The sequence below is a fragment of the Sorghum bicolor genome, chromosome 6, assembly GCF_000003195.3.
Source record: "Sorghum bicolor cultivar BTx623 chromosome 6, Sorghum_bicolor_NCBIv3, whole genome shotgun sequence".
Lineage (NCBI taxonomy): Eukaryota > Viridiplantae > Streptophyta > Magnoliopsida > Poales > Poaceae > Sorghum > Sorghum bicolor.
Genome location: NC_012875.2, coordinates 25,939,420 through 25,952,491, shown reverse-complemented (window position 1 = coordinate 25,952,491; position 13,072 = coordinate 25,939,420).

Sequence of the window (13,072 nt, the reverse complement as noted above, 5' to 3'; positions counted from 1 at the left end):
AGGCAAAGCGCTTGGTGATGACCTTGTTAGTACCTTGGTTCTCGGTCTGAAAGGTCCCTGTCGGTGGAGAGTGAAGCTTCCCTGCTGGATGAATCTGTTTGCAGATTTGCTTGTGTTAGCTGTTTGTGGTTTGTGAGGTATAAGATAAGGTGATTGTGTTCAAGTATGCGGGAAATTTACCGATCGCTTATAGCGATATAAGATAAGGAGATTTTGTTCAAGTATGTGGGAAATTTACCGATCGCTTCACTACTACAGAATGAGGCATTGGTCGATGCCCAAAATGGCCAAAAACCTCGGCTTTTTTGCGGCCCAGGGTTAAAGACCCCTTTAACACCGGTTCGTAACACGAACCGGTGCTAAAGGGTCCTGCCCAACGGCTATTGACAGGTGCTGTCGGGGCAGAGACCCTTTAGAACCGGTTCGTGTTACCAACCGGTGCTAAAGGGTCCCCTTTAGCACCGGCCAGCGCCACGGGCTGAGGCAAAGCCTTTAGCACCGGTTTTGTTTATGAACCTGTTCTAAAGGTCCGGTTTATAGGCCGGATCACTCCTCCTCTCTACTCATTTGAAACCGAGAGCACCATTCACCATTGTTGTTCTTAGAGCTTCTTCTTCCTCATTTGTTCTTCGTCTCCGACGCCCATTGTTGATCTTTTTCGACTCCGTCATCGTTTCTTCGTGTTTGGAGGTGACTAACTTTTGTCTTTCTTGTCTTTTTCATGTTGTTTTTGGCTTGTGATGTTCCCATTATTTTTAGCTCAAATCCACGTTGTTATTTTGAATCATTCACATGAATTAGTATCCATATATATATATATCATATTTCATGGTTGACCTAGTATTAATGTAGTTCAAATTAATTGGTTTGTTAATATCACTTGATTTATTTTTATTACTACATATAATGTCCATTGTATAATACATGTTTACTAGTAAATGTGGAATTTATAATTGTTTAAAAATTGAGTATGGATAGTAGATGGCAACCGTGACCAGGTCTTCGGTCTCTCAACGGGTTCAAAAGCGATACCGTCCCGAACTCCCTCTCATTACTTGTGGCAAGTGTGGGCAGAAGATTTTGATGGAGTACAAAGTGTCGAAAGAGGGAGTAAACAAGGGTCGTATATTCTACAAGTGTCCAGATCGTAATGTGAGTTATTTCCAGACATTTGCTTATATATGTGCATATTTTTTTAAATGATATTAATTAAACTTTTGATTCTCTCTTTTAATTTCAGTGGGACGGTACCGGCGGATGTACAGGTTGGTACTGGGAGGAAGAATACATTGAACACATTAAGAAATCTTTTACACAGGTGGTTGAGGCTGAAGGTGGTGAGGCAGTGAGCCGACGAAAGGAGTTCAATGATGTTGATCAAGCGAATGATCTATCTATTATAGTTGGGATCGGACGCGAACTAATTATGTTGCTTAAGTGCATTTTAGTTTTGGTTTTTTTAGTGCTAGTTGCGATCGTATTTGTTGTAGCCAAGCTTTTCTAAATTAATCAACTATGTATCTTAGATATGTTGTGCAATAAGATGAGAAACTATATGTGTGCATGGTTTTCATAATATATATGTTATATTTAATGCAGATGGTAACACGTAATTGGATGTATAATGCCGATCGGCGCTCCGAAGAGTTCATTAATGGCGTGCACTATTTCTTAAGTGTGGCCGAGTCAAATAAGAGGGACGGTTTCATGTGCTGTCCATGTGCCGTGTGCAAGAATTTGACGGAATATTCTAACACAAGAACTCTTCATTCACACTTATTAAAGTCTGGTTTCGTACCAAACTATATTTGTTGGACCAACCATGGAGAAAGCGGGATTATAATGGATGAAGGTGAAGAAGAAGAAGAAGAAGAATTGGACCATGCCAATATTATTGCTCAGTACGGTGGCTTCAATGATTTTGCAATGGGGGGAGATAATGAAGAAGAGGTGGCGGCAGAAGATGATCGGGGCGATAATGCTTTTGGTGATGCCATCCATGATGCACAAAGAGAATGTGAAAGTGATAAAGAGAAAGCCAAGTTCGAGCGCATGCTAGAGGACCACAGGAAATCGCTATATCCCACCGCTGAAGAGGGGCAAAAAAAGCTGGGTACCACACTAGAATTGCTGCAATGGAAGGCAAAGAATGGTACATCTGACAAGGCATTTGGGCAGTTATTGAAGATCATAAAAAAGATGCTTCCGAAAGGTAACGAATTGCCCACCACTACGTATGAAGCAAAACAGGTTGTCTGCCCTTTGGGATTAGAAATCCAGAAGATACACGCATGTCCTAATGACTGCATCCTCTACCGTGGGGAGGAATACGAGAATTTGGATGCATGTCCAGTATGTAAGGCATCACGGTATAAGATTAGACGAGATGATCCTGGCGATGTTGAGAGTGAAGAACGTCATAGGAAGAAAATTCCTGCCAAGGTTATGTGGTATGCTCCTATAATACCACAATTAAAACGTCTGTTCAGAAATAAGGACAATGCAAAGTTGTTGCGGTGGCATAAAGAAGACCGTAAGATAGACAATATGTTGAGACACCCTGCCGATGGATCCCAGTGGAGAGCGATAGACAGAGAATTCCCAGATTTTGCAGATGATGCTAGAAACTTGCGGTTCGCCTTAAGTACAGATGGTATGAATCCTTTCGGTGAGCAGAGCAGTAGTCACAGCACTTGGCCAGTTACTCTATGTATCTACAACCTTCCTCCATGGCTATGCATGAAGCGGAAGTTTATTATGATGCCGGTGCTTATCCAAGGACCGAAGCAACCTGGCAATGACATAGATGTCTACCTAAGGACATTAGTTGAGGAACTTCAACTTTTATGGAGCAAACCAGGAGTTCGCGTGTGGGATGAGTACAAACAAGAGCACTTTGACCTACGAGCATTGTTGTTTGTAACAATCAATGATTGGACAGCTCTGAGTAATCTTTTAGGCTAGTCAAACAAGGGATATAATGCATGCACACATTGTTATGAAGACCTTGACTGTGTATTTTTGAAAAAATGTCGAAAGGTCGTGTACCTTGGCCACCGTCGGTTTCTTCCTGTGAACCACCCAGTACGAAAGAAAGGCAAGCATTTTAAAGGCAAGGCAGACCACCGGACCAAACCTCTCAATCGAACCGGGGATGATGTACTCGAAATGGTCAAGGATATAAAAGTGGTATTTGGAAAGGGACGAGGCAGCGAACCTATTCCGAAGGATGCTAAGGGACACGTACCCATGTGGAAGAAGAAATCCATATTTTGGGAGCTACCTTACTGGAATGTCCTAGAGGTCCGCAACGCGATCGACGTGATGCACCTGACAAAGAATCTTTGTGTGAACTTGCTCGGATTCATGGGTGTCTATGGGAAGTCTAAGGATTCACTTGAAGCACGACAAGACTTGCAGCGCATGAAAGAACGAGACAACCTGCATCCAGAAAAGACAGATGATGAACGTCATTACTTAAGCCCTACTAGCTACACTCTGAGCAAAGAAGAGAAGGAAAGCATGTTTGAATGTCTTAGCAACATCAAGGTTCCATCTGGATTCTCCTCCAATATCAAGGGAATAATTAATGTGCCAAAGAAGAAATTCCTGAACTTGAAGTCCCATGACTGTCACGTTCTAATGACGCAATTGCTGCCGGTCGTTTTAAGAGGAATTCTACCTCCACACGTACGTCTAGCCACCGTAAAGCTATGTGCATTCCTCAATGCAATTTCTCAGAAGGCAATAAATCCAGAGCAACTAGCTACTCTGCAGAATGATGTCATTCAATGTCTCGTCAGCTTTGAGTTGGTGTTCCCTCCATCCTTCTTCGATATCATGACACACCTCCTAGTTCATCTGGTCAAAGAGATTCATATTCTCGGTCCTGTGTTCCTACACAACATGTTCCCCTTCGAGAGATTCATGGGTGTCCTAAAGAAATATGTCCATAGTCGTTCCCGGCCAGAAGGAAGCATTGCCAAGGGCTACGGAACAGAGGAGGTCATAGAGTTCTGTGTTGACTTTATTCCAGACCTTGACCCAATTGGCATTCCGGAATCTCGACACGAGGGCAGACTCAGCGGAAAGGGAACACTTGGGAAGAAAACATATATTGGTACGGGAGACGATTACTTCAATAAAGCACACTACACAGTTCTCCAGAACTCCTCATTGGTGGAACCATATGTTGAGGTACACAAAGATTTCCTACGGTCCCAGTGGCCCGGGAAGAATGAAGCTTGGATAATGCGTCAGCACATGGAAACTTTTGGCGATTGGTTGCACAAAAAATGTCAAGGTGATGAAAACATTGATGAGCAGCTTTATTTGTTGGCCAGGCAACCATCATGGCATGTCCTCACATACAAAGGGTACGAGTAAATGGTAACACATTTTACACAGTTGGCCAAGATAAAAGGAGCACCAACCAAAATAGTGGTGTACACGTGGATGCCACGGATCCAAATGGGAACAGACAAACATATTATGGACACATAGAAGACATATGGGAACTAGTCTATGCAGCTAATTTTAAAGTTCCTTTGTTCCGGTGCCAATGGGTGAAGATGACCGGAGGTGGGGTAACAGTAGACAAGGAGTGTGGGATGACAACCGTGGACCTTAACAATAGTGGGTTCAAAGACGAACCATTCGTCCTTGCTGCAGACGTGAGTCAGGTGTTCTATGTCAAAGATATGTCTACGAAACCAAAGAGAGGAAAAAATGATGACCACTCAATCATCAATGAGCCAAAGCGCCACATTGTCCTTTCTGGGAAAAGAAACATTGTCGGAATTGAGGACAAGTCAGACATGTCAGGCGATTACAAAAGGGATGATCGAATTCCGCCCTTCATAGTCAACAAAGACCCTAGCATTCTGTTAAACAATGAGGATACTCCATGGTTACGGCAGGATCATAACCAAGGGTCATACGTCAAGAAGAAGTTCACTGTTGTGTCGGCTTGACTTTCTATGAAACTATATTTGAGAATTGTGAATTTTGATGTGTGTAACAAACTTTGTATTCATGACTTTGTATTCATGACTTTTCCAATTGTTAGAGATCATCAAATGCAAAAATTGTCATGACTATATGTGTCAATTGTGGATTTTCAACTACACCTTCCCAAAACTTTGTCAAATGCAAAAATGGTCTATATATGAAATGTAGATTTTGATGAGTGGAACAATATTGGTATTCATGACTTTTCCATTTGAGACCATCTAGGGTTCCGAAACCGCTGTGTGGCTATGAGTTCTATGAAAATTCAAAATTCAGTGGTTCAAACTTTTCCAAATGAAAAGTTGACCATTAGACAAAATGTAGAACTTGATGAGTGTAGCAAACTTTGTATTCAGACTTTTCCATTTGGGACAATCTAGGGTTTGGTCAAAGGGTGTGTTTGTAAAAACCAATGCTTTGACTTTGGTCAAACTTGATCAAATGGCCCATTTGATGACTTCAAATGAAAAAAGTTTGAATACAAAGTTGTTAGAGATCATCAAGATCTACATTTGATATATTGACCATTTTTCCATTTGGATAAATTTGAGCCAATCCTAAGCACATTTCTATAAAATCCAAGACGGGTTTTGGTCAAACTTGGTCAAATGACAAACTAAATTACTTCAAATGAAAAAATTTTGAATACCAAGTTGTTAGATATCATCAATATCTAAACTTTTTATATACACAATTTTTCCATTTGAGAAAGTTTAAGTTAACAATACCCACTAATTCTTGAATCTCACACAAACTAAATGAAACTATATGTGTCAATTGTGGATTTTCAACTACACCTTCCCAAAACTTTGTCAAATGCAAAAACGGTCTATATATGAAATGTAGATTTTGATGAGTGGAACAATATTGGTATTCATGACTTTTCCATTCGAGACCATCTAGGGTTCCGAAACCGCTGCGTGGCTATGAGTTCTATGAAAATTCAAAATTCAGTGGTTCAAACTTTTCCAAATGAAAAGTTGACCATTAGACAAAATGTAGAACTTGATGAGTGTAGCAAACTTTGTATTCATGACTTTTCCATTTGGGACAATCTAGGGTTCGGTCAAAGGGTGTGTTCATCAAGATATATATTTTTATATGATTTTTTATTTGATGAAAACTATACCCAACTAGCATTCCTAGTAATAAATAACAAAAATAAAAAGTTTTACGTCAATATGATGTGAAAATAAATTTCCAATTGATTGGATATAGTTTTTGTAAATTTATTGGAATAATATATTTTTGCATTAACAAAATACTAAATATTTCTTACAAAATCATTGCAAATTATAAAAATACAATAAGATATTTAAGTTTAAAAATTTTTATGTGTACATTAAAACAAATTACAATATATGTCACTGTTTAAAAAACATTATGCAAAATATTTAATTTACTATACAATTTATAATATAAACTGTATTTATAAACAATTGAAAAACCCTAAACTAAAAAACAGGGCCTTTAGAACCGGCCAATAGTGGGAACCGGTGCTAAAGGGTCCTGAAAATTTCAGGAGCCCGCGCGCTGGACCCTTTAGCACCGGTCCGTGGCTGGAACCGGTGTTAAAGACCCTTTAGCACCGGTTCTAGCCACGGACCGGTGCTAAAGGGTCCGCCCCTATATATGTGCGCAGGAGCCCTGGATCCGGCAGTTCATCTTCGTCTGCAGCGCCGTCGGGTTCATCTTCGCCGCCGTCGTTTCGGATCCCTCGCCGCCGCGACAGTCTCCACCAGCGCCGCCGCGACCCTCCACCAGCGCCGCCGCGGCCCTCCACCAACGCCGCCACCGCGACCGTCTCCGCCAACGCCGCCACCGGCCAGCTAGAGCGCGCGCGGGCCACAACTTCTCCACGATCTCAAGTACTCCGATCCGGCCGTCGTCGATCTCCTCGCTCCTATGTAGATCAATCGAACTTCGGCTATAAATAATCTGCAGAATGAATGAATTGTTATGATATATGTATATATAATAAATGTATATATATGTATATATAATAAATGTATATATTAAATATATATTTATATATATATATATGTGCATTAATTTGTATATATTGTGTTTTGAATTGTTATGATATTGTTTTGTATATGTTATTGATTGTACTATTATTCTAGTATATTATGAATTCTAGTGTTTTAGTATATTATGAATTCTAGTGTTATTGTTAGTATTATTTTTTTAGTATATTATTCTAGTATATTAGTAATTCTAGTGTTTTGTATATTTTAGGGTTTGTACTATTATTATATTATTTTTAGAATTTTATTCTAGTATATTAGTAATTCTAGTGTTTTGTATATTGTAGGGTTTGTACTATTATTCTATTATTTTTAGTACATTATTCTAGTATATTAGTAATTCTAGTGTTTTGTATATTTTAGGGTTTGTACTATTATTCTATTGTTTTTAGTTTATTATTCTAGTATATTAGTAATTCTAGTGTTTTGTATATTTTATTGTTTGTACTATTATTCTATTATTTTTAGTATATTATTCCAGTATATTATTAATTCTAGTGTTTTGTATATATATTATTGTTTGTACTGTTATTCTAGTATTATTTGTTTAGTATATTATTCTAGTATATTATGAATTCTAGTGTTTTAGTATATTATAAATTCTAGTGTTATTGTTAGTATTATTTTTTCAGTATATTATTCTAGTGTATTTCTTATCTTATATAGAATATATATATGTATGGTTGCAGACATAGAAATGGCTGACCGTCCTCATGATGATCCTGATTATCTGGAAGCTGCCATTCAAAATATGATCGACGACGGTAGTCAGTACTTTGTTGATTACCACGAGATCATGCAAGGCAATCCTACTGAGCAACAAGAGGGCAATGCCCCTGAGCAACAACTTGTCGTGCAACAAGAAGAAAATACTGGCGAGGTATGTAAATGTAAACATATATAATTAATGCATCTCTTACATTAGGTTTTAGACTTATTACTTGGTTATTAATTTAGTATTTTTGTTTCTATATCTACGTGTAGCCTTCTGGATCGACCTCTACGGGGAGAAGCGTACCTCCACGAGGGCGAAAGAAGCCGTTGGAGGGCCGCTATGTAATCTCTGAGTTTGAGATAGCTACAGGCAGACCACTTGGTGAGCATGCAAATAAATATGTTAGTCACTGTGGATATCTTGTGAGAGATCAAATACCGATCAGTGCTCGTGAATGGAGAGAGAAGCGAGGTGCTCCTGAGATCAGTTTTGTCTCTGATCGTGACAAGGAGTTAGTTTGGAAAGCCGTCACAGACGTTTTCACCTTCGACACCAACGATGAAGAGTTGAAGGTGCGAATTTATGACTGGACTATGAAGAAGATGGCAGTACTCTTCCAGAATTGGAAGAAGACTTTGTACAATAAATATATCAAGAAAAACGAGACTCCAAATTTCAACCTCAAGCAATATGTAAAGCTGAGGGCCTTCTGGGATGACTTTGTGCAGTACAAAACATCAGAAGAGGGCGAGGAACGAGCCAATAGAAACAAAGAGAATGCCAGTAAAAAGGCATACCACCATCATATGGGATCAGGTGGTTATAAGAGTGCTGTTCCCAAGTGGGACCGAATGGAACAGGAGATGCTTGCTAGGGGGGTCACACCCGAGACAATAGCAAAGAATTGGAGCGAGCGCTCCAAGCATTGGTTCTACGGTCATGGGGAAAGCGTGGACCCAGACACCGGGGCGCTAGTTTGGGGCCAAGAAATCTCTAGAGCAGTAGAGAGACTAGTCCGTGCACGAGAGGCGGTTCAGTCTGGTGAGTTCAGGCCTAACAGGGAGAAGGATGAACTCACCTATGCGCTTGAAAATCCTGAGCACGGTGGGCGTACGAGAGGCTATGGGGCAGTTCCGTGGCTGCAATCATTCCAAGCGGATCAAGATAGCTACAGAAGCCGCCAGAGAAAGAAGGATGAGGAGGCAGAGCGGATCCTCCGCCTGGAAGCTTTTGTTCTGCAGTCATAAGAGCGCGAGAAAGCTCGTGAAGAATGGATGCAGGCAGAGATTCAAAGGCAAGTGCAAGCAGCACTTAGTCAAATGACGAAAGGGCAAGGTACATCACAGCCTGAGGTCAATGTTAGCCCCCCAGGCCAGTTGAAAAGCAGCTGCACATCCACGGAAGTACCAACCATTCAGGATGACACGAAGCTACACTTCCCCGTGGATGATGTCACAGAGGCTTTTACTACCTGTGAGCTGCATGTACCAGATGGGAATGCAAGCAAAAAGGTGGCTATCGCTGTTGTCAACCCTATCGACCGAACGAGAACTCCAAGAATCCATAATCGACCAGTACCTGGTGGATATGCTAGCGTCTCGGTTGATAGGGTTGAGAAAGGTTGTGGCAATGTGCCACTAGACATAGAAGGGGGAGACGGAGAGAAGACCTTAGGTGAAGCTGAGAAGACATTTATTTGTTGGCGCAAGCGCTTCATAATTATTCCTCAATATAGGTTTGTGTGTGATTTTACTTCTTATATTATTTATTACGTATTCAAATTAAAAAAAAGTTTGCTCATAAAACTTGTAATTGTTTTCTTTGCAGGGACTCCTCCAACCTAAGTCTAGTTCTCTCCCCAGCGCATCATAGTGCTGCGGGCGGTGACAATACTGGATCTCCTCCAACACCTGCGGCGGCCACACCGACCCCGCCACCGCCTCCACCACGGTCTCCACCTCCTCCACCGAGGTCTCCAACTCCTCCATCGAGGTCTCCAACTCCTCCACCGCGTTCTCCAACGCCAAAAAGATCGGCCCCACCACCTCCACCGCCTGCACCGCCCTCTCCAAAGAGTGCACGGTCGGTCCCCTCGCCTCCAGAGCGAGGTAGTAAGAAGCGGTCCGCCCAAGAAGGACCGAAGTCATCGGTCCCACCTCCAAAGAAGGCTGCCTCAGCAAAGAGAGCTAAGACGCCAGAAAAATTACCTTACGAAAAGAGTGAAGAGGAGGTAATTGCTACATCCAAAGCTGAGGTCAAACAATTTTTTGATAAATTGAAGCAGGATAGGAAAAAAACGGCTTAACCCAGAAAAGCCGTACTTTTATGTAAAGCCATCGGAACTAAGGCAGAAGGTGGCGGACCATCAAAAGAAGCAACGCGAAGCTCAGAAAAAGCCAGCACTTTCAGACTATGAACGGTCTCTGGTCAAGTCTTCACAGCCTAAGAAGAGAGTAGGAAAGGGGGTCCCACAGCTCGGAGAAGTATCAAAACCGGTGCCCCCTTTGATTGTGCCAAATCAATACGGCTCAAATGAAGACTTGATGCCAAAGAAATCCTTAGCGTTGTCTGAGCTAGACTCGCTTGAGCGTTACTTTGGACAGAGCGGTTTAAATATAGAAGAAATTGCTGCCATTCTTAGATGCCAAACATTTGAAAAAGCCGAGGTAGTTGATCAATGGAGGGCAAGATATGAACCGGGAAGGAGTCTATTCGACCCTAAGCGTTTACACGAGCTCAGCACACAAATGTTTGCAATAAACAAATGGTGCATTGAGGTGTCTAAAAGGGGAGATAATTGGATTTCTGTTCGTATTAGACAACATCACTACTTCCGTGGAGATGACCTCATATACGTGCAGTTCGAAGAAGTGCACCAATTATGTCACCTCGACGCTCTTGACAAATCTCTTGTCATCTGCTTTTGTCTGTAAGTATTTTTTTCTTTTTATTATACTTCTAACTTCTTTAATTACATGTATATAATCCTTACGCGCTTAGGATTTGTATGTATATATGCAGGCACCAAATGAGAGAGCTCAGAATGAGAAATGACAATAGTATTGGGTTCGTTGACCCTTATATTGTTTTCAAGGCTCCGTAGGCAGTGTGGATAGCAGATCATGAGACAGAAGTCTGCACGAATCTTATGAGGTTCTTTATGAACCAAAAAGAAAAACAAAAATTACTCTTCCCCTTCAACTTCGAGTGAGTTATATAGTTATTAAGTGAATGCATATTTTATTTTACATTATAGGACTGACTATATATGTGTGTGTAAACAGCTTTCACTGGATACTCATGGTCATTGAAATTCCCAAGAACCGGTTGATAATCTTTGACTCAATGAGAAAACCACAAGAAAATTATCAACAAATGGTAAACATTATTCAAAGGTACGTAATGTCGATCTCAGCTACAAAAATATCATAATATGACTCTGTAATTATTAGTTCACGATCCACAATGGCTGTGTATAGGGTTTGGGAAAGATTCATTGACCGTGAACATCTCAGTGGATGTAAAGCGCCGCTTAACATAATACATCCACAAGTAAGTTCTACTAGCTAACAAACTTTCACTAACTTTTAGCCTTCTTATTGTCGTGGTTGTGAATATTTTTATATATATATCGTACAGTGGTGTTTAAGACAAGAAGGGAGAACAATCTATGTGCATATTACGTGTGCAAATTCATGATGGCACAAGTCAATCAAACACCCACAGAGACGCTCAGAGTACGTTATATATCTCTTTTCATTATCTCCTGAATTATATTGAATAACTTAGATAACTAATACCTTTTTATTTATTTCAAATTAAAGACGGAATGGCTGAGGGAAAAGGTCCTACAACAAGACCGAATCAAAGCTATCCAAGAGACGATAGCAGGATTTCTCCGCGACCAAGTGATCAATCCAAACGGCGAGTTTGACTTCAACGGCAACGAAACTCTTATTCCAAACAACGATGATCATTTGTATCGTTTGTAGACATTGGGAGAAAAAACTCTATGTATATATGTGTTACGAATTTTGTACATATAAAACTATATATATAAAGCTTTTTACATATCTATTTAATTTTTGATGTGGTCTATTCATTTTATTATAGGCAAAGCTTAATTATTAAGCTAAGCCTATAATTTCCATTTATATATGCTTAATATGCGTGTAATATAAATATATTATTGTATCAGCAAAAACATGTATTGAAAAAACCTATTATTATATATTATATAAAAACAATAAACAGAACCGAAGAAGTGAACCAAAAAAAAGAAACCCTTTAACACCGGTTGGTAATACCAACCGGTGTTAAAGAGTCCTGCAACGTGGTAGCCCTGACCAACCGGTGTTAAGGGGGGGGGGGCTTTAGCCCCGGTTGCCCGAACCGGGACTAAAGGGTGGGCCTTTAGTCCCGGAAGGGCAGCACCGGCTCGGGAACCGGGGCAACAGGCCCTTCCCGACCGGTGCTAATGCCCCGTCCTGCACCAGTGCTTATAGCGGCACATGCACTTATAGTGTGGTGGCTGCACCCAGATATGTAGCCTACAAAGTAATAGAGGGTATGTTACGGCGTGCTTTGCTGCAGAGGAAGTATGGAGGGGAGACAGGGAGGTTAGGGCGCCCTGATTTGCGTCGTGCTGGAGCCGTGGGTGGCAGCAGATCAGCAAACAGAGGTAGGGGGAGACGCCAGGCGCCCTAGGGAGATATAATCTCAATCCTGGGCTAAGCCCGTTTCATTAACCGAGTTGAACTCTTATAGTCTTTTACATAATAGGAAATCTGAGTTTCCAACAAACTCTATCTAATAACTCTCTTTAAATAGAATTAAATAACTAAGACTTCTAAAAATAACTAAGACTTCTAAAAGTCTGATAACTGAGAGTCCTAGAAACAAGGGACTCAACTCCCTGGGCGCTGTGACCCCCCTGATCAGCCACCAAGCGCCCTATCTCTTCTACTATAGACGATGCCGGTCATAATAGGGTACATATGTTCAAAATCGGCATAGAATCTGTTGAGAAGAGAGCATAAAGATGCAATAAGAACGTAACATTATATAGCATTGATGTATCGATCTATAATTGCATATATTTTGACCTGTCTGGTATTGAATTGTAGTTATATATTATAAATACTCCATAATCTGATAATGCTTAAAAATGATCATGATATTATGCATCTAAGACTACTAAGTGGTTGTCGTCACAGCTGAAAATAATCTAATCAACTCTTGATAACATGAATCTACATTGAGCATGTTTTTTTTTCTGCGGGTTCCACTTCATCCTACAGCTTTCATATTTTCTTCACAG